The sequence below is a fragment of the Leuresthes tenuis genome, unplaced genomic scaffold (assembly GCF_036924035.1).
Source record: "Leuresthes tenuis unplaced genomic scaffold, fLeuTen1.0.hap1 SCAF_5, whole genome shotgun sequence".
Taxonomy (NCBI): Eukaryota; Metazoa; Chordata; class Actinopteri; order Atheriniformes; family Atherinopsidae; genus Leuresthes; species Leuresthes tenuis.
Genome location: NW_027325359.1, coordinates 24,364,758 through 24,389,984, shown reverse-complemented (window position 1 = coordinate 24,389,984; position 25,227 = coordinate 24,364,758). Strand labels below are relative to the sequence as shown.

General features: G+C 45.7%; 5 non-coding genes across 5 annotated transcripts; all 5 read left to right on the top strand.

Moving 5' to 3' along the window:
• Positions 1-15,601: 15,601 nt before the first annotated feature.
• LOC140308148 (U5 spliceosomal RNA) lies at positions 15,602-15,715 on the top strand. Its single transcript, XR_011916121.1, has one exon. It is a non-coding gene; the product is annotated as a U5 spliceosomal RNA (small nuclear RNA).
• Positions 15,716-16,000: 285 nt separating this feature from the next.
• Positions 16,001-16,191, top strand: LOC140308325 (U2 spliceosomal RNA). The gene has a single exon (XR_011916282.1). It is a non-coding gene; the product is annotated as a U2 spliceosomal RNA (small nuclear RNA).
• A 411-nt stretch (positions 16,192-16,602) lies between these two features.
• LOC140308147 (U5 spliceosomal RNA) lies at positions 16,603-16,716 on the top strand. The gene has a single exon (XR_011916120.1). It is a non-coding gene; the product is annotated as a U5 spliceosomal RNA (small nuclear RNA).
• Positions 16,717-17,001: 285 nt separating this feature from the next.
• On the top strand, positions 17,002-17,192 carry LOC140307905 (U2 spliceosomal RNA). Its single transcript, XR_011915927.1, has one exon. It is a non-coding gene; the product is annotated as a U2 spliceosomal RNA (small nuclear RNA).
• Positions 17,193-17,603: 411 nt separating this feature from the next.
• Positions 17,604-17,717, top strand: LOC140308285 (U5 spliceosomal RNA). The gene has a single exon (XR_011916246.1). It is a non-coding gene; the product is annotated as a U5 spliceosomal RNA (small nuclear RNA).
• The last annotated feature ends 7,510 nt before the right edge of the window (positions 17,718-25,227 follow it).

Genomic DNA, 25,227 nt, shown 5'->3' with positions numbered 1-25,227 from the left:
AAAAGGTGTGATAGAACACTAAAAGGTGGAGCGGAAGTGTTCGGCTGCAAGAAGGTGTGAATGTCCGACTATATTTGGTGAAAAGCAGGTGAAGCAAGGTCTGAATGCCCAACCTTACATCATCAAAAGTGAGATCAGAGGTGTTTGGCTGCAAGAAGGCCATAGTTTGCCAAAAGCGGGTAAGGTGCGAATGACCGACTAAATATCAACAAAAGTGGGGGCGGAGGTCTTCGGATGCAAGTGGGTGTGAATATCCCACCATACAAGTATGGTGGAGAGGAAGCTGTGAATTGCTGACCATAGTTTGCAAAAAGCGGGTGAGAAAAGGTGCGAATGTCCAACCATACACCATCAAAACAGGGAGCGGAGGTGTTTGGCTGCGACAAGGTGTGAATGTCCACCCATAATTAATGAAAAGCGGGCAAGAAGTAGGTTCGAATGCCCAACCACTCATCATCAAAAGCAGGAGTGGATGTGTTCGGCTATAAAAAGGTTTGAAAGTCCGAGCATAATTTGTAAAAAGCGGGTAAGAAAAGGTTCGAATGCCCGAACATACACCATCAAAAGAGGGAGCGGAGGTGTTCCGCTGTAAGAAGGTGTGAATGTCCGACCAGAGTTGGTAAAAAGCGGGTAAGAAAAGGTTAAAAAACCCGACTGTACACAATCAATAGCGGGAGCAGATGTGTTCGGCTACAAGAAGGTGTGACAGTCCGACCATGGTTTGTAAAAAGCGGGTAAGAAAAGGTGCAAATGCCCGACAATGTATGATCAAAAGAGGGAGCGGAGCTTTTCGGCTACAAGAAGGTTTGAATGTCCGACCATAGTTTGTAAAAAGCGGGTAAGAAAAGGTTCGAATGCCCGACTATACACCATCAAAAGCGGAAGCGGAGGTGTTCCGCTGTAGACGGTGTGAATGTCCGACCATAGTTGTTAAAAAGCGGGTAAGAAAAGGTTAAACTACACGACTGTACACAATCAATAGCGGGAGTGGAGTTGTTCGGCTACAAGAAGGTGTGAAAGTCCGACCATGGTTTGTAAAAAACGGGTAAGAAAAGGTTCGAATTCCCGAATATATACCATCAAAAGCGGAAGCGGAGGTGTTCGGTTGCAAGAAGGTGTGAACGTCCGACCAAAGTTTGTAAAAAGCAGTTAAGAAAAGGTTCGAATATCCAACCAAACAAAATCAAAAGCAGGAGCAGAGCTGTTCGACTGCAAGTAGGTGTGAATGTCCAGCCATAATTACTCACAAACGGGTAAGAAAAGGTAGTATTGCCACTCCATACATGATCAAAACAGGGAGCGGAGGTGGTTCAGCTGCAACGTGTGAATGTCTGACTATAGTTTGTAAAAAGCGGGTAAGACAAGGTGCGAATGCCCGACAATGTATGATCAAAAGTGGGAGCGGAGGTGTTCGGCTGCAAGGTCTGAATATCCAACCATAATTTCTAAAAACCGGGTAAGAAAAGGCTTGAAAGCCCGACTTTACACCATCAAAAGCGGGAGCGGAGGTGTTCAGCTGCAAGAAGGTGTGAATGTTCGACTAAAGTTTGTAAAAATCTGGTAAGACAAGGTATGAATGTCCGACAATGTATGATCAAAAGCGGGAGCGGAGGTGTTCATCTGCAAGCAGGTCTGAATGTCCATCAATAATTGCTAGAAAACATGAAAGTAAAAATTTCTAAAATCAAACCACACATGATCATAAGTGGGAGAGGAGGTGTTCAGCTGCAAGAAGGTGTGAATATCCACCCATAATTCCTGAAAAATGGGTAAAAAAAAGGTGCGAATGCCCAACCATACATCATCAAAAGCAGCTGTGGATGTGTTCGGCTACAAGAAGGTGTGAACGTCCAACCAAAGTTTGTAAAAAGCAGTTAAGAAAAGGTTCGAATATCCAACCAAACATAATCAAAAGCGGGAGCAGAACTCTTCGACTGCAAGTAGGTGTGGATGTCAGATCCATCCATCCATCCATCATCTGCCGCTTATCCGGGGGTCGGGTCGCGGGGGCAGCAGCTTGAGCAGAGAAACCCAGACGTCTCTGTCCCCGGCCACTTCCTCCAGCTCTTCCGGGGGGACCCCGAGGCGTTCCCAGGCCAGCCGAGAGACATAGTCTCTCCAGCGTGTCCTGGGTCTTCCCCGGGGTCTCCTCCCAGTGGGACGTGCCCGGAACACCTCCCCAGGGAGGCGCCCAGGGGGTATCCTAACCAGATGCCCGAGCCACCTCATCTGACTCCTCTCAATGCGGAGGAGCAGCGGTTCTACTCCGAGCCCCTCCCGGATGACTGAGCTTCTCACCCTATCTCTAAGGGAGAGCCCAGACACCCTGCGGAGGAAACCCATTTCGGCCGCTTGTATTCGCGATCTTGTTCTTTCGGTCACTACCCACAACTCGTGACCATAGGTGAGGATGGGAACGTAGATTGACCAGTAAGTAGAGAGCTTCGCCTTCTGGCTCAGCTCCCTCTTCACAACAACGGGTCGGTGCAGAGCCCGCAACACTGCAGACGCCGCACCGATCCGCCCGTCAATCTCCCGCTCCATTCGTCCCTCACTCGTGAACAAGACCCCGAGATACTTGAACTCCTCCACTTGGGGAAGGATCTCATTCCCGACCCGGAGAGAGCATTCCACCCTTTTCCGGCTGAGAACCATAGTCTCGGATTTGGAGGTGCTGATTCTCATCCCAGCCGCTTCACACTCGGCTGCGAATCGCTCCAGTGAGAGCTGAAGGTCACGGCCTGACGACGCTAACAGAACCACATCATCTGCAAAAAGCAGAGACCCGATTCTGAGGTCGCCAAATCGGACACCCTCAACGCCCTGGCTGCGCCTAGAAATTCTGTCCATAAAAGTTAGGAACAGAATCGGTGACAAAGGGCAGCCCTGACGGAGTCCAACTCTCACCGGAAACGTATCCGACTTACTGCCGGCAATGCGGACCAAACTCTGGCACCGGTCATACAGAGACCGAACGGACCCTATCAAGGGGTCCGGCACTCCATATTCCCGGAGCACCCCCCACAGGACTCCACGAGGGACACGGTCGAACGCTTTCTCCAAGTCCACAAAACACATGTAGACTGGTTGGGCGAACTCCCATGCACCCTCCAGGATCCTGCCGAGGGTATAGAGCTGGTCCACTGTTCCACGGCCAGGACGAAAGCCACACTGCATCTCCTGAATCCGAGGCTCGATTATCCGACGGATCCTCCTCTCCAATACCCCCGAATAGACCTTACCAGGGAGGCTGAGGAGTGTGATACCCCTATAGTTGGAACACACCCTCCGGTCCCCCTTTTTAAAGAGGGGGACCACCACCCCAATCTGCCAGTCCAGAGGCACTGTCCCCGATGTCCACGCGATGCTGCAGAGGCGTGTCAGCCAAGACAGCCCTACAACATCCAGAGCCTTGAGAAACTCAGGACGGACCTCATCCACCCCCGGGCCCTTGCCACCGAGGAGCTTTTTGACCACCTCGGCAACCTCAGCCCCAGAAATGGGAGGCCCCGTCTCCGAGCTCTCCGACTCTGCCTCTTCCGAGCACGTGTTGGTAGGATTGAGGAGTTCCTCGAAGTACTCCCCCCACCAACTCACAACATCCCTAGTTGAGGTCAGCAAAGCCCCGTCCCCACTGTAAACAGTGTTGACTGTGAGCCGCTTCCCCCCCCTGAGACGCCGGATGGTGGACCAGAATCTCTTCGAGGCCGTCCGGAAATCGTTCTCCATGGTCTCACCGAACTCCTCCCAGGCCCGAGTTTTTTTCTCAGCAACCGCCGAAGCCGCAGCCCGTCTGGCCTGTCGGTACCTATCAGCTGCTTCCAGGGTCCCACTGGCCAAAAAGGCCCGATAGGACTCCTTCTTCAGCTTGACGGCTTCCCTCACCACTGGTGTCCACCAGCAGGTTCGAGGGTTGCCGCCACGACAGGCACCGACCACCTTATGGCCACAACTCCGATCAACTGCCTCGGCAATGGAGTCACGGAACATGGCCCATTCGGACTCAATGTCCCCCACCTCCCCCGGGATATGGTTGAAGCTCTGCCGGAGGTGGGAGTTAAAGCTCCTTCTGACGGGGGATTCTGACAAACGCTCCCAGCAGACCCTCACAATACGTTTGGGCCTGCCAGGTCTGATCGGCATCCTCCCCCACCAGCGGAGCCAACTCACCACCAGGTGGTGATCAGTTGACAGCTCCGCCCCTCTCTTCACCCGAGTGTCCAGGACATACGGCCGCAAGTCCGATGATACAACCACAAAGTCGATCATCGAACTGCGGCCAAGGGTGTCCTGGTGCCAAGTGCACATATGGACACCCTTATGTCTGAACATGGTGTTCGTTATGGACAGTCCATGACCAGCACAGAAGTCCAACAACATAACACCACTCTGGTTCAGATCGGGGGGGCCGTTCCTCCCAATCACACCCCTCCAGGTCTCACTGTCATTGCCCACGTGAGCATTGAAGTCCCCCAGCAGAACGAGGGAGTCTCCGGTAGGAGCATTCTCCAGTGCCTCCCCCAGAGACTCCAAAAAGGGTGGGTACTCTGAACTGCTGTTTGGCGCATAGGCACAAACAACAGTCAGGACTCGTCCCCCCACCCGAAGGCGGAGGGAGGCTACCCTCTCGTTCACTGGGGTAAACCCCAATGTACTGGCACACAGCCGGGGGGCAATAAGTATGCCCACACCTGCTCTGCGCCTCTCACCACGGGCAACTCCAGAGTGGAAGAGAGTCCAACCCCTCTCAAGAGGACTGGTTCCAGAGCCCAAGCCGTGCGTCGAGGTGAGTCCGACTATATCTAGCCGGAACCGCTCAGCCTCGCGCACCAGCTCCGGCTCCTTCCCCAACAGAGAGGTGACATTCCACGTCCCAAGAGCTAGCTTCAGTAGCCGAGGATCAGACCGCCAAGGCCTCTGCCTTCGGCCGCTACCCAGCTCACATCGCACCCGACCCCCTTGGCCCCTCCCACGGGTGGTGAGCCCGTCGGAAGGGGGACCCACGTCATCATTCCTGGCTCCGGGGGGAGGCCCCGGTGTCCCATATCCGGGCAAGGGATCACGAGGTCCAAATTTTTTGTTCATCATAAGGGGTCTTTTGAGCTGTTCTTTGTCTGGTCCCTCATCTAGGATCTGCTTGCCTTGGGTGACCCTACCAGGGGCTTAAAGCCCCGAGCAACATAGCTCCCGGACTCATTGGGGCACGCAAACTCCCCCACCACGATAAGGTGACAGCTCAGGAGGGAGGGATGTCAGATCATAATTTGCAAAAAGCTGATGAGAAAGGGTGAGAATGCCCAACTATACACCATCAAATGCGAGAGCGGAGGTGTTTGTCTGTGAGTAGGTGTGAATGTCCCACCCTAGTTGCTGAAAAATGTGTTAGAAAAGGTAAGAATGCCAGCCCATACATCATCAAAAGCGGGAGAGGTGGTGTTCTGCTGCAAGAAGGTGTGAATATCCAGCCATAATTACTCACAAACGGGTAAGAAAAGGTAAGAATACCAAACCATAAATTATCAAAAGCGGCAGCAGAGATGTTCGGCTGGTATTTATAAATGTCTAGATAGATTTGAACAAAAAACAACGTAGTATTTTGCAGTAAAAGAAAGAAAGGTTCAGAAATCCGAGAAAAAGCTTTTCATGAGTTCTGCATGATTTGGGATTTTGCTTATAAAATGCATTCCTTCAATCAAACTATGGTAAAACGGCTTTTACCTTCATATTTATCAATGTCTAGATCGACCAACAAAGAACAACATTAGATTTTGCAGTAGAAGAAAGAGAGACACTGAAGGATCAGGAATCCGAGAATAAGCTTATTTTCATACGTTCTGCATGATTTGGGATTTTGCTATAAAATGAATTCCTTCACTCAAACTATGTTAAAACTGCTTTTACCTTCATATTTATCAATGTCTAGATCGACTTCAACAAAGAACAACATTGTATATTGCAGTAGAAGAAAGAGCAACACTGAAGGAACAGGAATCCGAGAATAAGCTTACTTTCATACGTTCTGCATGATTTGGGATTTTATGTATAAAATGAATTCCTTCACTCAAACCAAGTGAAAACTTCTTTGTCCTTCATATTTATCAATGTCTAGATCGACTTCAACAAAGAACAACATTGTATATTGCAGTAGAAGAAAGAGAGACACTGAAGGAACAGGAATCCGAGAATAAGCTTCTTTTCATACGTTCTGCATGATTTGGGATTTTGCTATAAAATGAATTCCTTCACTCAAACTATGTTAAAACTGCTTTTAACTTCATATTTATCAATGTCTAGATCGACTTCAACAAAGAACAACATTGTATATTGCAGTAGAAGAAAGAGCAACACTGAAGGAACAGGAATCCGAGAATAAGCTTATTTTCATACGTTCTGCATGATTTCGGATTTTCCTATAAAATGAATTGCTTTGCTCAAACCAAGTTAAAATTGCTTTGTCTTCATATTTATCAATGTCAAAGCAGTTTTAACATAGTTTGAGTGAAGGAATTCATTTTAAAACAAAATCTCAAAACATGCACAACACATGAAAAGCTTATTCTCGGATTCCTGATCCTTCAGTGTTGCTATTTGTTATATTGCAAAGTACAACGTGTTTTCTTTGTTTTGTTTAAATCTATCTCGACATTGATAAATATGGAAGGACAAAGCAGGTTTAACTTGGTTTGAGCAAAGCAATTAATTTTGTAGCAAAATCCGAAATCGTGAAGAACTCATGAAAGCAAGCTTATACTCGGATTCCTGAAACTTTTAGATCTTAGATTTGCTCTTTCTTTTACTGCAAAGTACGTTGGGGTTTTTTTTGTTTAAATCTTTCTAGACAAGGTAAATATGAAGGACAAATCAGTTTTAACATAGTTTGAGTGAAGGAATGCATTTTATAAGCAAAATCCCAAATCATGCAAAACTAACGAAAAGCTTTTTCTCGCTTTTCACTGCTTTTTACAAACTGGTCGGACGTTCACACCTTCTTGCAGCCGAACAATTCCGCTTCCACTTTTGATGGTGTATATTCGGGCATTCAAACCTTTTCTTACCCGCTTTTTACAAACCATGGTCGGACTTTCACACCTTCTTGCAGCCGAACACCACCTCTCCCGCTTTTGATGATGTATGGTCCAGCATTCTTACCTTTTCTAACACATTTTTTAGCAATTATGGTCGGACATTCACACCTACTCACAGCCAAACACTTCCGCTCCCGCATTTGATGGTGTTTAGTCAGGCATTCTCACCCTTTCTCATCAACTTTTTGCATATGATCTGATATTCACACCTACTTGCAGTCGAACACCTCTGCTTCCGCTTTTGATGGTACATATTTGGGCATTCGAACCTTTTCTTACCCGCTTTTTACATACCATGGGTGGACTTTCACACCTTCTTGTAGCCGAACAACTCTGCTCCCGCTATTGATTGTGTACAGTCGGGTATTTTAACCTTTTCTTACCCGCTTTTTACCAACTATGGTCGGACATTCACACCTTCTTACAGCGGAACACGTCCGCTCCCTCTTTTGATGGTGTATGTTCGGGCATTCGAACCTTTTCTTACCTGCTTTTTACAAACCATGGTCGGACTTTCACACCTTCTTGTAGCCGAACACCTCCGCTCCCTCTTTTGATCATACATTGTTGGGCATTCGCACCTTGTCTTACCCGCTTGTTACAAACTATAGTCAGACATTCACACGTTGCAGCTGAACCACCTCTGCTCCCTGTTTTGATCATGTATGGTCTGGCAATACTAGCTTTTCTTACCCGTTTGTGAGTAATTATGGCTGGACATTCACACCTACTTGCAGTCGAACAGCTCTGCTCCCGCTTTTGATTTTGTTTGGTTGGATATTCGACGCTTTTCTTAACTGCTTTTTACAAACTTTGGTCGGACGTTCAAACCTTCTTGCAACCGAACACCTCCGCTTCCGCTTTTGATGGTATATATTCGGGAATTCGAACCTTTTCTTACCCGCTTTTTACAAACCATGGTCGGACTTTCACACCTTCTTGTAGCCGAACAACTCCACTCACGCTATTGATTGTGTACAGTCGGGTAGTTTAACCTTTTCTTACCCGCTTTTTACCAACTATGGTTGGACATTCACACCGTCTTACAGCGGAACACCTCTGCTTCCGCTTTTGATGGTGTATAGTCGGGCATTCGAACCTTTTCTTACCCGCTTTTTACAAACTATGGTCGGACATTCAATCCTTCTTGTAGCCGAAAAGCTCCGCTCCCTCTTTTGATCATACATTGTCGGGCATTTGCAACTTTTCTTACCCGCTTTTTACAAACCATGGTCGGACTGTCACACCTTCTTGTAGCTGAACACATCCGCTCCCACTATTGATTGTGTACAGTCAGGTTTTTTAACGTTTTCTTACCCGCTTCTTACCAACTCTGGTCGGACATTCACACCTTCTTAAAGCGGAACACGTCCGCTCCCTCTTTTGATGGTGTATGTTTGGGCATTCGAACCTTTTCTTACCCGCTTTTTACAAACTATGCTCGGACATTCAAACCTTCTTGTAGCCGAACACATCCACTCCTGCTTTTGATGATGTGTGGTTGGGCATTCGAACCTACTTCTTGCCCGCTTTTCATTAATTATGGGTGGACATTCACACCTTGTCGCAGCCAAACACCTCCGCTCCCTGTTTTGATCATGTATGGTTGGACATTCGCACCTTTTCTCAACCGCTTTTTGCAAACTATGGTCAGCGATTCACAGCTTCCTCTCCACCATACTTGTATGGTGGAAGATTCACACCCACTTGCATCCGAAGACCTCCGCCCCCACTTTTGTTGATATTTAGTCGGTCATTCGCACCTTACCCGCTTTTGGCAAACTATGGCCTTCTTGCAGCCAAACACCACTGATCTCGTTTTTGATGATGTAAGGTTGGACAATCAGACCTTGCTTCACCTGCTTTTCACCAAATATAGTCGGACATTCACACCTTCTTGCAGCCGAACACTTCCGCTCCACCTTTTAGTGTTCTATCACACCTTTTTTTCACCGCATTTTATAGATTATGGTTGGAAATTCTCAACCATTGTCATCCGAAGACCTCTCCTCCCGCTTTTGTTAATATATTTGAACTTTAGTCGGACATTCACACCTTCTTGCAGCTGAACCACCTCCGCTCCCTGTTTTGATCATGTATGGTCTGGCAATACTACCTTTTCTTACCCGTTTGTGAGTAATTATGGCTGGACATTCACACCTACTTTCAGCAGAACACCACCTCTCTCGCTTTTGATGATGTATGGACCGGCATTCTTACCTTTTCTAACACATTTTTCAGCAATTATGGTCGGACATTCCCACCTACTCAGAGCCGAACACCTCCGCTCCTGCATTTGATGGTGTATAGTCGGGCATTCTCACTCTTTCTCATCAGCTTTTTGCAAATTATGATCTGATATTCACAGCTGCTTTTGATAATGTATGGTTGGGCATTCGCACCTTTTTTTACCCATTTTTCAGGAATTATGGGTGGACATTCACACCGTCTTGCAGCTGAAAACATCCTCTCCCGCTTATGATCATGTGCGGTTTGATATTCGAAAATTTTCTTTCATGTTTTAAAGAAATTATTGATGGACATTCAGACCTTCTTGCAGCTGAACCCCTCTGCTCGCGCTTTTGATGGTGTATAGTAGGGCTTTCGAGCCTTTTCTTCCCGGTTTTTACAAATTATGGTTGGACATTCAGACCTTCTTGCAACCTAACACCTCCGCTCCCTCTTTTGATCATACATTGTCTGGCATTCGCACCTTGTCTTACGCGCTTTTTACAAACTTTAGTCGGACATTCAGACCTTCTTGCAGCTGAACCACCTCCGCTCCCTGTTTTGATCATGTATGGTCTGGCAATACTACCTTTTCTTACCCGTTTGTGAGTAATTTTGGCTGGACATTCACACCTACTCAAAGCCGAACAACTCCGCTACCGCATTTGATGGTGTATAGTCGGGCATTCTCACCCTTTCTCATCAGCTTTTTGCAAATTATGATCTGACATTCACACCTACTTGCAGTCGAACAGCTCTGCTCCCGCTTTTGATTATGTTTGGTTGGATATTCGAACCTTTTCTTCACTGCTTTTTACAAACTTTGTTCGGAGGTACACGTCTTCTTGAAGCCGAACACCTCCGCTTCCGCTTTTGATGGTGTATAGTCGGGCTTTCGAGCCTTTTCTTACCTGGTTTTTAGAAATTATGGTTGGACATTCAGACCTCGCAGCCGAACACCTCCGCTCCCTCTTTTGATCATACATTTTCGGTTATTCGCACCTTGTCTTACCCGCTTTTTACAAACTATAGTCAGACATTCACACGTTGCAGCTGAACCACCTCTGCTCCCTGTTTTGATTATGTATGGTCTGGCAATACTACCTTTTCTTACCCGGTTGTGAGTAATTATGGCTGGACATTCACACCTACTTGCAGTCGAACAGCTCTGCTCCCGCTTTTGATTTTGTTTGGTTGGATATTCGAACCTTTTCTTAACTGCTTTTTACAAACTTTGGTCGGACGTTCACACCTTCTTGCAGCCGAACAACTCCACTCCCGCTATTTATTGTGTACAGTCGGGTAGTTTAACCTTTTCTTACCCGCTTTTTACCAACTATGGTCGGACATTCACACCGTCTTACAGCGGAACACCTCCGCTTCCGCTTTTGATGGTGTATAGTCGGGCATTCGAACCATTTCTTACCCGCTTTTTACAAACTATGGTCGGACATTCAAACCTTCTTGTAGCCGAAAGCCTCCGCTGCCTCTTTTGATCATACATTGTCGGGCATTCGCATCCTTTCTTACCCGCTTTTTATAAAACCATGGTCGGACTGTCACAACTTCTTGTAGCCGAACACATCTGCTCCCGCTATCGATTGTGTACAGTTGGGTTTTTTAACCTTTTCTTACCCGCTTTTTACCAGCTCTGGTCGGACATTCACACCTTCTTACAGCGGAACACGTCCGCTCCCTCTTTTGATGGTGTATTTTCGGGCATTCAAACCTTTTCTTACCCGCTTTTTACAAACTATGCTCGGACATTCAGACCTTCTTGCAGCTGAATCACCTCCGCTCCCTGTTTTGATTATGTATGGTCTGGCAATACTACCTTTTCTTACCCGTTTGTGAGTAATTATGGCTGGACATTCACACCTACTTTCAGCAGAACACCACCTCTCTCGCTTTTGATGATGTATGGACCGGCATTCTTACCTTTTCTAACACATTTTTCAGCAATTATGGTCGGACATTCCCACCTACTCAGAGCCGAACACCTCCGTTCCCGCATTTGATGGTGTATAGTCGGGCATTCTCACTCTTTCTCATCAGCTTTTTGCAAATTATGATCTGATATTCACAGCTGCTTTTGATAATGTATGGTTGGGCATTCGCACCTTTTTTTACCCATTTTTCAGGAATTATGGGTGGACATTCACACCGTCTTGCAGCTGAAAACATCCTCTCCCGCTTATGATCATGTGCGGTTTGATATTCGAAAATTTTCTTTCATGTTTTAAAGAAATTATTGATGGACATTCAGACCTTCTTGCAGCTGAACCCCTCTGCTCGCGCTTTTGATGGTGTATAGTAGGGCTTTCGAGCCTTTTCTTCCCGGTTTTTACAAATTATGGTTGGACATTCAGACCTTCTTGCAACCTAACACCTCCGCTCCCTCTTTTGATCATACATTGTCTGGCAATCGCACCTTGTCTTACGCGCTTTTTACAAACTTTAGTCGGACATTCAGACCTTCTTGCAGCTGAACCACCTCCGCTCCCTGTTTTGATCATGTATGGTCTGGCAATACTACCTTTTCTTACCCGTTTGTGAGTAATTTTGGCTGGACATTCACACCTACTCAAAGCCGAACAACTCCGCTACCGCATTTGATGGTGTATAGTCGGGCATTCTCACCCTTTCTCATCAGCTTTTTGCAAATTATGATCTGACATTCACACCTACTTGCAGTCGAACAGCTCTGCTCCCGCTTTTGATTATGTTTGGTTGGATATTCGAACCTTTTCTTAACTGCTTTTTACAAACTTTGTTCGGAGGTACACATCTTCTTGAAGCCGAACACCTCCGCTTCCGCTTTTGATGGTGTATAGTCGGGCTTTCGAGCCTTTTCTTACCTGGTTTTTAGAAATTATGGTTGGACATTCAGACCTTGCAGCCGAACACCTCCTCTCCCTCTTTTGATCATACATTGTCGGTTATTCGCACCTTGTCTTACCCGCTTTTTGCAAACTATAGTCAGACATTCACACGTTGCAGCTGAACCACCTCTGCTCCCTGTTTTGATTATGTATGGTCTGGCAATACTACCTTTTCTTACCCGGTTGTGAGTAATTATGGCTGGACATTCACACCTACTTGCAGTCGAACAGCTCTGCTCCCGCTTTTGATTTTGTTTGGTTGGATATTCGAACCTTTTCTTAACTGCTTTTTACAAACTTTGGTCGGACGTTCACACCTTCTTGCAGCCGAACACCTCCGCTTCCGCTTTTGATAGTATATATTCGGGCATTCGAACCTTTTGTTACCCGCTTTTTACAAACCATGGGTGGACTTTCACACCTTCTTGTACCCGAACAACCCTGCTCCCGCTATTGGTGGTGTACAGTCGGGCATTTTAACCTTTTCTTACCCGCTTTTTACAAACTATGGTCGGACATTCACACCTTCTTACAGCGGAACACGTCTGCTCCACCTTTTAGTGTTCTATCACACCTTTTTTTCACCGCATTTTATGGATTATGGTTGGAAATTCTCAACCACTCTCATTCGAAGACCTCTCCTCCCGCTTTTGTGAATATATTTGAACTTTAGTCGGACATTCACACCTTCTTGCAGCTGAACCACCTCCGCTCCCTGTTTTGATCATGTATGATCTGGCAATACTACATTTTCTTACCTGTTTGTGAGTAATTATGGCTGGACATTCACACCTACTTTCAGCAGAACACCACCTCTCTCGCTTTTGATGATGTATGGACCGGCATTCTTACCTTTTCTAACACATTTTTCAGCAATTATGGTCGGAGATTCACACCTACTAACAGACGAACAACTCCGCTCCCGCATTTGATGGTGTATAGTTGTTGTTTTGCAAATTATGATCTGACATTCACACTTACTTGCAGTCGAACAGTTCTGCTCCCGCTTTTGATTATGTTTGGTTGGATATTCGAAACTTTTCTTAACTGCTTTTTACAAACTTTGGTTGGACGTTCAAACCTTCTTGTAGCCGAACACATCCACAGCTGCTTTTGATGATGTATGGTTGGGTATTCGCACCTTTTTTTTACCCATTTTTCAGTAATTATGGGTGGACATTCACACCTTCTTGCAGCTGAACACCTCCTCTCCCACTTATGTTCATGTGCGGTTTGGTTTTCAAAATTTTTACTTTAATTTTTTCTAGCAATTATTGATGGACATTCAGACCTTCTTGCAGCTGAACAACTCCGCTCCCTCTTTTGATCATAAATTGTCGGGCATTCGAACCTTTTCTTACCCGCTTTTTACAAAACTTGGTCGGACTTTCACACCTTTTAGTAGCCGAACAACTCCGCTCCCGCTATTGATTGTGTACAGTCGGGTATTTTAACCTTTTCTTACCCGCTTTTTACCAACTATGGTCGGACATTCATAACTTCTTACAACGGAACACCTCCGCTCCTTATTTTGATGATGTATGGTTGGGCATTCAAACCTACTTGTTGCCCGCTTTTCATTAATTATGGGTGGACATTCACACCTTGTCGCAGCCAAACACCTCCGCTCCCTGTTTTGATGGTGTATAATGGTGGACATTCGCACCTTTTCTCACCCGCTTTTTACTATGGTCGGCCATTCACAGCTTCCTCTCCACCATACTTGTATGGTGGGATATTCACACCCACTTGCATCCGAAGACCTCCGCCCCCACTTTTGTTGATATTTAGTCGGTCATTCGCACCTTACCCGCTTTTGGCAAACTATGGCCTTCTTGCAGCCAAACACCTGATCTCGCTTTTGATGATGTAAGGTTGGGCATTCAGACCTTGCTTCACCTACTTTTCACCAAATATAGTCGGACATTCACACCTTCTTGCAGCCGAACACTTCCGCTCCACTTTTGAGTGTTCTATGTAGCATTCACACCTTTTTCTTCACCGCATTTTATAGATTATGGTTGGAAATTCTCACCCACTCTCATCCGAAGACCTCTCCTCCCGCTTTTGTTAATGTATAGTCGGGCATGAGAACCTTTTCTTACCCGCTTTTTACAAATTATGGTTGGACATTCACACCTACTTGCAGCCGAATACTGATACTGATCCTCCCGTAATAAAATGGTCGGATCTTATCAAACACACTTTGTTTCTTGTGACAATCAAGTCAGCGAAACAGCGTATACACGTCAAGACACTGAATCAAGTTTGCCACAAGAACTCATAAGTTTGGCAGTATTGCTCTGCCATCAGCAATCATACACCCATTTTATTTTCGTGAGACATGTGCAGGCACCTGTTCATCTACTGTTCTATCACTATGAATTAGTTTATCTATTATCAATAAGGATACTTCTACAACTACTATCAAAGTATGTCCGGACTTCTTATGTTGTCAGTTGCTATATATGAATAAGTGGGTAGCTACTGACAAGCATTAAGCATGTCACACAGCCCAAACATATAACATTTCAGGACACACCACACAGTTAACAACCACAGTGAAGCGTGTCAAAGCCCAAACATGTAACATTCAACGGGACACTTACACAACACATTCAAATCAAACAGTCAGACAACATACAAGAACATATACCCCAGCCGGCATTGCTCCCTGCCTATTTTCCTACAGCTCACTATGTGTGCGCACACCTTTATTCACAAACTCTTCAACTTATACTCTTTTACCGAAGCTGCTACAGCTCGATTGGCCGAATACCCTTAGATCCTATTTCGGTGAATTTGACATCTGCCTTACATGTAACAGATTAGCGATTTAGTTTGAGTGAAGGAATTCATTTTATAGCAAAATCCGAAATCGTGAAGCACTCATGAAAGTAAGCTTATTCTCGGATTCATGAAACTTTAGATTTGCTCTGTCTTTTACTGCAAAGTACAACGTTGTTTTTTTTGTTTAAATCTTTCTAGACATGGTAAATATGAAGGACAAAGCAGTTTTAACATAGTTTGAGTGAAGGAATTCATTTTATAGATAAAATCCCAAGAGTCTGCTGAGAATCAAGAATGAATGCGAAGTAGACTTTAACACGGCTCTAGGAGCGAGCCGAGTGTGGGCTAACCGGGAGAATTGCTTGAAAGAAACGCGACACCGAATGAGCGGTCAGAACAAAGCCTCAATACGGTTTTCCCGTGGTGTTTTTGTTGCTGCCTTGTCTTTTGCACAGAGTAAAAGACAAGGCAGCCATCGAATAGGGCCCGATTGTTCCTACTTGGTCAGCCGAGGAGCAAGGGGGGGAGCAAGCGTCTCAACCAAGCAAAGCTCACCATGGGGAAGGTGGCTATGCCAACTAGCCTGATGCCCTGCTCCCGCAGTGATGGATAATCGTACTCTGGTTTCTCTTCATAACGTACAAGTCTTTCGCCTTTTACTAAAGACTTCCGTGGAAAGCAGCACTAATGAGTTGTTTCTATTTTTGGCAGGCTTTACCTTTGCGGGTGAAGCCCTTTCCGTCTGTGCAAAAGAAATCTTGTTACTGTGCAGAGTGACTTCTCTGAGTAGAGTCGCCTTACTTGTTGCAACTGTGCCGATGTTGCTTGGATGGTGCTTGCTGGAGCGTGCGGGAGTGCAAAGTTATACCATTTAAAAGGGCTGAAGAGTGCTCAGTGCAGCGGGTGGGCGGAGGTGCAAAGTGACACTCTGGCCACCTATGGCCATAAAAAGAACACCGCTACAAGTGCGCATTGTGCCAGGAAGGGCCCTTGGACGTGAACCAGTGGACAGATATCACTTCTCGGCCTTTTGGCTAAGATCAAGTGTAGTACCTGTTCTTATCAGTTTAATATCTGATATGGCCTTTGTACGAGGACTACATATTAAATTGATTTTTAGCAATAGGAGTTGAAAAAGGAGCTTGCTCCGTTCACTCCAAGCATCGACCCGGTACTGCAGTGCCGCTGGGAACGGTGCGCTCTTCTCTGCTCTTGTGAAAAAGCAAACAGTGGTGCAGGATGGAAGTTTCAGGGAGCCCAAGATGAAACTTTCTTTTAGTCTGCTGAGAAAAGAGAGTGAATGCGAAGTAGACTTTAACACAGCTCTGGGGGCAAGCCGAGTGCGGGCTAACCGGGAGAATTACTTGAAAGAAACGCGACACTGAATGAGCGGTCAGAACAAAGCCTCAATACAGTGTTCCCGTGGTGTTTGTGGCTGCCTTGTCTTTTGCACAGAGTAAAAGACAAGGCAGCCATCGAATAGGGCCCGATTTTTCCTACTTGGTCAGCCGAGGATCATGGAGGGGGAGCAAGCGTCTCAACCAAGCAAAGCTCACCATGGGGAAGGTGGCTATGCCAACTAGCCTGATGCCCTGCTCCCGCAGTGACGGATAATCGTACTCTGGTTTCTCTTCATAACGTACAAGTCTTTCGCCTTTTACTAAAGACTTCCGTGGAAAGCAGCACTAATGAGTTGTTTCTATTTTTGGCAGGCTTTACCTTTGCGGGTGAAGCCCTTTCCGTCTGTGCAAAAGAAATCTTGTTACTGTGCAGAGTGACTTCTCTGAGTAGAGTCGCCTTACTTGTTGCGACTGTGCCGATGTTGCTTGGATGGTGCTTGCTGGAGCGTGCGGGAGTGCAAAGTTATACCATTTAAAAGGGCTGAAGAGTGCTCAGTGCAGCGGGTGGGCGGAGGTGCAAAGTGACACTCTGGCCACCTATGGCCATAAAAAGAACACCGCTACAAGTGTGCATTGTGCCAGGAAGGGCCCTCGGACGTGAACCAGTGGACAGTTATCGCTTCTCGGCCTTTTGGCTAAGATCAAGTGTAGTACCTGTTCTTATCAGTTTAATATCTGATATGGCCTTTGTACGAGGACTACATATTAAATGGATTTTTAGCAATAGGAGTTGAAAAAGGAGCTTGCTCCGTTCACTCCAAGCATCGACCCGGTACTGCAGTGCCGCTGGGAACGGTGCGCTCTTCTCTGCTCTTGTGAAAAAGCAAACAGTGGTGCAGGATGGAAGTTTCAGGGAGCCCAAGATGAAACTTTCTTTTAGTCTGCTGAGAAAAGAGAGTGAATGCGAAGTAGACTTTAACACAGCTCTGGGGGCGAGCCGAGTGCGGGCTAACCGGGAGAATTGCTTGAAAGAAACGCGACACTGAATGAGCGGTCAGAACAAAGCCTCAATACGGTGTTCCCGTGGTGTTTGTGGCTGCCTTGTCTTTTGCACAGAGTAAAAGACAAGGCAGCCATCGAATAGGGCCCGATTTTTCCTACTTGGTCAGCCGAGGAGCAAGGAGGGGGAGCAAGCGTCTCAACCAAGCAAAGCTCACCATGGGGAAGGTGGCTATGCCAACTAGCCTGATGCCCTGCTCCCGCAGTGACAGATAATCGTACTCTGGTTTCTCTTCATAATGTACAAGTCTTTCGCCTTTTACTAAAGACTTCCGTGGAGAGCAGCACTAATGAGTTGTTGCTATTTTTGGCAGGCTTTACCTTTGCGGGTGAAGCCCTTTCTGTCTGTGCAAAAGAAATCTTGTTACTGTGCAGAGTGACTTCTCTGAGTAGAGTTGCCTTACTTGTTGCGACTGTGCCGATGTTTGAAGCTGGAGTGCAAAGTTGTTGCTTGAATGGTGCTCGCTGGAGCGTGCGGGAGTGCAAAGTTATACCATTTAAAAGGGCTGAAGAGTGCTCAGTGCAGCGGGTGGGCGGAGATGCAAAGTGACACTCTGGCCACCTCGAAAACCGAGGTTACATCCAGTACCAGGGGCAGCCCAAGCTCTGCCGCAAGTGTGGTGAGCATGGGCACCTGGTTGAGGCTTGTACCAAGGTGATATGTGGGAAGTGCAGAGAAATTGGGGACACTTTTGGAGAGTGTCCAAATGGCAGGAAATGTAATCTCTGTGGAGAATTAAATCACCTCTTCTGAGATTGCCCTAAATCTTTTGCCAACAAATTAAAGACGGTAAAGCCACAGTCAAGCCAACAAAGAGAAGGACCAGAGGTGGCAGTTGGTGAACAAAGTGAAGAGGTTGACCCAATAAATTCAAACTTCCCGCTAAAAGCTTGGATTGGAAGTGAGGAGCAAAAAGGAGAGGGGCCTGTAGAGGCCTCACCACTCAGTGCTGAAGTCTGTGAGAATTCACAGGCAGAGGGTGGAGCTAAGCTAAATGAGGAGGAAGAGCAGACAGGTGAGTCTAGTGAAGGTACTCACCTCCCCGAAGGTCAACAGCCGAGGAGGACGGCATCTGAGTTGTCCTCTGATTCCCTTTAGCTCTGCAATCAACCCCCAGGGACTCAAAGTTAAATGCAACATTGCATCAGAGGCCAACACGAGAGTCCGAAAAGGAGAGCTATTTTCCCAAGAAATAACCTGAGTGTGTAATTTGTTTTGATAACTTAGAAAAACGAAAATGACATACCTACTTTCCTTTATCCTTTTAATGGTTCTCACCTTCTCAACACTAAATGTGAGAAGTGTGAAATCAAAGACAAGAGCCCAGAGTATTATATCCCTCTTAGACTCCATAAAATCAGATGTGTTTTTAATACAAGAATGTGGACTACCTTTTTTGAAAAACCATAGACAATGGGAGGAAATGTGGCCCAATTTATCGATATGGAGTGGCTCAAATCAAATTAAAAATGATGGTGTGGCCATTCTAATTAAAAATCCGCATGTTCTGGTGCGAGACGGACGGGCACTTTTAGCACACTTGAATTTTATGGGGCAAGACTTTAACCTCTTAAATATTTATGGTTTCAATGGAAAAAATGACAGGTATGACCTTTTAGAATATTACTCACAAACGGGTAAGAAATGGTAGTATTGCCAGACAATACATGATCAAAACAGGGAGCGGAGGTGGTTCAGCTGCAAGGTGTGAATTTCTGACTAAAGTTTGTAAAAAGCGCGTAAGACAAGGTGCGAATGCCCAACAATGTATGATCAAAAGAGGGAGCGGAGGTTTTCGGCTGCAAGGTCTGAATGTCCAACCATAATTTGTAAAAACCGGGGAAGAAAAGGCTCGAAAGCCCGACTATACACCATCAAAAGCGGGAGCGGAGGTGTTCAGCTGCAAGAAGGTGTGAATGTCCGACCATAGTTGGTAAAAAGCGGGTAAGAAAAGGTTAAAATGGCCGACTGTACACCATCAAAAGCGGAAGCGGAGGTGTTCGGCTTCAAGAAGACGTGAACCTCCGAACAAAGTTTGTAAAAAGCAGTTAAGAAAAGGTTCGAATATCCAACCAAACATAATCAAAAGCGGGAGCAGAGCTTTTCGACTGCAAGTAGGTGTGAATGTCAGATCATGATTTGCAAAAAGCTGATGAGAAAGGGTGAGAATGCCCGACTATACACCATCAAATGCGGTAGCGGAGTTGTTTGTCTGTGAGTAGGTGTGAATCTGCGACCATAATTGCTGAAAAATGTGTTAGAAAAGGTAAGAATGCCGGTCCATACATCATCAAAAGCGAGAGAGGTGGTGTTCTGCTGAAAGTAGGTGTGAATGTCCAGCCATAATTACTCACAAACGGGTAAGAAAAGGTAGTATTGCCAGACCATACATGATCAAAACAGGGAGCGGAGGTGGTTCAGCTGCAACGTGTGAATGTCTGACTATAGTTTGTAAAAAGCGGGTAAGACAAGGTGCGAATGCCCAACAATGTATGATCAAAAGAGGGAGCGGAGGTTTTCGGCTGCAAGGTCTGAATGTCCAACCATAATTTGTAAAAACCGGGGAAGAAAAGGCTCGAAAGCCCGACTTTACACCATCAAAAGCGGGAGCGGAGGTGTTTGTCTGTGAGTAGGTGTGAATCTGCGACCATAATTGCTGAAAAATGTGTTAGAAAAGGTAAGAATGCCGGTCCATACATCATCAAAAGCGAGAGAGGTGGTGTTCTGCTGAAAGTAGGTGTGAATGTCCAGCCATAATTACTCACAAACGGGTAAGAAAAGGTAGTATTGCCAGACCATACATGATCAAAACAGGGAGCGGAGGTGGTTCAGCTGCAACGTGTGAATGTCTGACTATAGTTTGTAAAAAGCGGGTAAGACAAGGTGCGAATGCCCGACAATGTATAATCGAAAGAGGGAGCGGAGGTGTTCGGCTGCAAGGTCTGAATGTCCAACCATAATTTCTAAAAACCAGGTAAGAAAAGGCTCAAAAGCCCAACTTTACACCATCAAAAGCGGGAGCGGAGGTGTTCAGCTGCAACGTGTGAATGTCTGACTATAGTTTGTAAAAAGCGGGTAAGACAAGGTGCGAATGCCCGACAATGTATAATCAAAAGAGGGAGCGGAGGTGTTCGGCTGCAAGGTCTGAATGTCCAACCATAATTTGTAAAAACCGGGGAAGAAAAGGCTCGAAAGCCCGACTATACACCATCAAAAGCGGGAGCGGAGGTGTTCAGCTGCAAGAAGGTGTGAATGTCCGACCATAGTTGGTAAAAAGCGGGTAAGAAAAGGTTAAAATGCCCGACTGTACACCATCAAAAGCGGAAGCGGAGGTGTTCGGCTTCAAGAAGACGTGAACCTCCGAACAAAGTTTGTAAAAAGCAGTTAAGAAAAGGTTCGAATATCCAACCAAACATAATCAAAAGCGGGAGCAGAGCTTTTCGACTGCAAGTAGGTGTGAATGTCAGATCATGATTTGCAAAAAGCTGATGAGAAAGGGTGAGAATGCCCGACTATACACCATCAAATGCGGTAGCGGAGTTGTTTGTCTGTGAGTAGGTGTGAATCTGCGACCATAATTGCTGAAAAATGTGTTAGAAAAGGTAAGAATGCCGGTCCATACATCATCAAAAGCGAGAGAGGTGGTGTTCTGCTGAAAGTAGGTGTGAATGTCCAGCCATAATTACTCACAAACGGGTAAGAAAAGGTAGTATTGCCAGACCATACATGATCAAAACAGGGAGCGGAGGTGGTTCAGCTGCAACGTGTGAATGTCTGACTATAGTTTGTAAAAAGCGGGTAAGACAAGGTGCGAATGCCCAACAATGTATGATCAAAAGAGGGAGCGGAGGTTTTCGGCTGCAAGGTCTGAATGTCCAACCATAATTTGTAAAAACCGGGGAAGAAAAGGCTCGAAAGCCCGACTTTACACCATCAAAAGCGGGAGCGGAGGTGTTTGTCTGTGAGTAGGTGTGAATCTGCGACCATAATTGCTGAAAAATGTGTTAGAAAAGGTAAGAATGCCGGTCCATACATCATCAAAAGCGAGAGAGGTGGTGTTCTGCTGAAAGTAGGTGTGAATGTCCAGCCATAATTACTCACAAACGGGTAAGAAAAGGTAGTATTGCCAGACCATACATGATCAAAACAGGGAGCGGAGGTGGTTCAGCTGCAACGTGTGAATGTCTGACTATAGTTTGTAAAAAGCGGGTAAGACAAGGTGCGAATGCCCGACAATGTATAATCGAAAGAGGGAGCGGAGGTGTTCGGCTGCAAGGTCTGAATGTCCAACCATAATTTCTAAAAACCAGGTAAGAAAAGGCTCAAAAGCCCGACTTTACACCATCAAAAGCGGGAGCGGAGGTGTTCAGCTGCAACGTGTGAATGTCTGACTATAGTTTGTAAAAAGCGGGTAAGACAAGGTGCGAATGCCCGACAATGTATAATCAAAAGAGGGAGCGGAGGTGTTCGGCTGCAAGGTCTGAATGTCCAACCATAATTTCTAAAAACCGGGTAAGAAAAGGCTCAAAAGCCCGACTTTACACCATCAAAAGCGGGAGCGGAGGTGTTCAGCTGCAAGAAGGTGTGAATGTTCGACTAAAGTTTGTAAAAATCTGGTAAGACAAGGTATGAATGTCCGACAATGTATGATCAAAAGCGGGAGCGGAGATGTTCAGCTGCAAGAAGGTCTGAATGTCCATCAATAATTGCTAGAAAAAATTAAAGTAAAAATTTCGAAAATCAAACCGCACATGATCATAAGTGGGAGAGGAGGTGTTCAGCTGCAAGAAGGTGTGAATGTCCACCCATAATTCCTTAAAAATGGGTAAAAAAAAGGTGCGAATACCCAACCATACATCATCAAAAGCAGGTGTTAATGTCAGATCATAATTTGCAAAAAGCTGATGAGAAAGGGTGAGAATGCCCGACTATACACCATCAAATGCGGGAGCGGAGTTGTTTGTCTGTGAGTAGGTGTGAATCTCCGACCATAATTGCTGAAAAATGTGTTAGAAAAGGTAAGAATGCCGGTCCATACATCATCAAAAGCGAGAGAGGTGGTGTTCTGCTGAAAGTAGGTGTGAATGTCCAGCCATAATTACTCACAAACGGGTAAAAAAAAGTAGTATTGCCAGACCATACATGATCAAAACAGGGAGCGGAGGTGGTTCAGCTGCAAGAAGGTGTGAATGTCTGACTAAAGTTCAAATATATTAACAAAAGCGGGAGGAGAGGTCTTCGGATAGATTGGTTGAGAATTTCCAACCATAATCTATAAAATGCGGTGAAAAAAAGGTGTGATAGAACACTAAAAGGTGGAGCGGAAGTGTTCGGCTGCAAGAAGGTGTGAATGTCCGACTATATTTGGTGAAAAGCAGGTGAAGCAAGGTCTGAATGCCCAACCTTACATCATCAAAAGTGAGATCAGAGGTGTTTGGCTGCAAGAAGGCCATAGTTTGCCAAAAGCGGGTAAGGTGCGAATTACCGACTAAATATCAACAAAAGTGGGGGCGGAGGTCTTCGGATGCAAGTGGGTGTGAATATCCCACCATACAAGTATGGTGGAGAGGAAGCTGTGAATTGCTGACCATAGTTTGCAAAAAGCGGGTGAGAAAAGGTGCGAATGTCCAACCATACACCATCAAAACAGGGAGCGGAGGTGTTTGGCTGCGACAAGGTGTGAATGTCCACCCATAATTAATGAAAAGCGGGCAAGAAGTAGGTTCGAATGCCCAACCACTCATCATCAAAAGCAGGAGTGGATGTGTTCGGCTATAAAAAGGTTTGAATGTCCGAGCATAATTTGTAAAAAGCGGGTAAGAAAAGGTTCGAATGCCCGAACATACACCATCAAAAGAGGGAGCGGAGGTGTTCCGCTGTAAGAAGGTGTAAATGTCCGACCAGAGTTGGTAAAAAGCGGGTAAGAAAAGGTTAAAAAACCCGACTGTACACAATCAATAGCGGGAGCAGATGTGTTCGGCTACAAGAAGGTGTGACAGTCCGACCATGGTTTGTAAAAAGCGGGTAAGAAAAGGTGCAAATGCCCGACAATGTATGATCAAAAGAGGGAGCGGAGCTTTTCGGCTACAAGAAGGTTTGAATGTCCGACCATAGTTTGTAAAAAGCGGGTAAGAAAAGGTTCGAATGCCCGACTATACACCATCAAAAGCGGAAGCGGAGGTGTTCCGCTGTAGACGGTGTGAATGTCCGACCATAGTTGTTAAAAAGCGGGTAAGAAAAGGTTAAACTACACGACTGTACACAATCAATAGCGGGAGTGGAGTTGTTCGGCTACAAGAAGGTGTGAAAGTCCGACCATGGTTTGTAAAAAACGGGTAAGAAAAGGTTCGAATTCCCGAATATATACCATCAAAAGCGGAAGCGGAGGTGTTCGGTTGCAAGAAGGTGTGAACGTCCGACCAAAGTTTGTAAAAAGCAGTTAAGAAAAGGTTCGAATATCCAACCAAACAAAATCAAAAGCAGGAGCAGAGCTGTTCGACTGCAAGTAGGTGTGAATGTCCAGCCATAATTACTCACAAACGGGTAAGAAAAGGTAGTATTGCCACTCCATACATGATCAAAACAGGGAGCGGAGGTGGTTCAGCTGCAACGTGTGAATGTCTGACTATAGTTTGTAAAAAGCGGGTAAGACAAGGTGCGAATGCCCGACAATGTATGATCAAAAGTGGGAGCGGAGGTGTTCGGCTGCAAGGTCTGAATATCCAACCATAATTTCTAAAAACCGGGTAAGAAAAGGCTCGAAAGCCCGACTTTACACCATCAAAAGCGGGAGCGGAGGTGTTCAGCTGCAAGAAGGTGTGAATGTTCGACTAAAGTTTGTAAAAATCTGGTAAGACAAGGTATGAATGTCCGACAATGTATGATCAAAAGCGGGAGCGGAGGTGTTCATCTGCAAGCAGGTCTGAATGTCCATCAATAATTGCTAGAAAACATGAAAGTAAAAATTTCTAAAATCAAACCACACATGATCATAAGTGGGAGAGGAGGTGTTCAGCTGCAAGAAGGTGTGAATATCCACCCATAATTCCTGAAAAATGGGTAAAAAAAAGGTGCGAATGCCCAACCATACATCATCAAAAGCAGCTGTGGATGTGTTCGGCTACAAGAAGGTGTGAACGTCCAACCAAAGTTTGTAAAAAGCAGTTAAGAAAAGGTTCGAATATCCAACCAAACATAATCAAAAGCGGGAGCAGAACTCTTCGACTGCAAGTAGGTGTGGATGTCAGATCATAATTTGCAAAAAGCTGATGAGAAAGGGTGAGAATGCCCGACTATACACCATCAAATGCGGGAGCGGAGTTGTTTGTCTGTGAGTAGGTGTGAATCTGCGACCATAATTGCTGAAAAATGTGTTAGAAAAGGTAAGAATGCCGGTCCATACATCATCAAAAGCGAGAGAGGTGGTGTTCTGCTGAAAGTAGGTGTGAATGTCCAGCCATAATTACTCACAAACGGGTAAGAAAAGGTAGTATTGCCAAACCATACATGATCAAAACAGGGAGCGGAGGTGGTTCAGCTGCAACGTGTGAATGTCTGACTATAGTTTGTAAAAAGCGGGTAAGACAAGGTGCGAATGCCCGACAATGTATAATCAAAAGAGGGAGCGGAGGTGTTCAGCTGCAAGAAGGTCTGAATGTCCATCAATAATTGCTAGAAAAAAATAAAGTAAAAATTTCGAAAATCAAACCGCACATGATCATAAGTGGGAGAGGAGGTGTTCAGCTGCAAGAAGGTGTGAATGTCCACCCATAATTGCTGAAAAATGGGTAAAAAAAAGGTGCGAATACCCAACCATACATCATCAAAAGCAGGTGTTAATG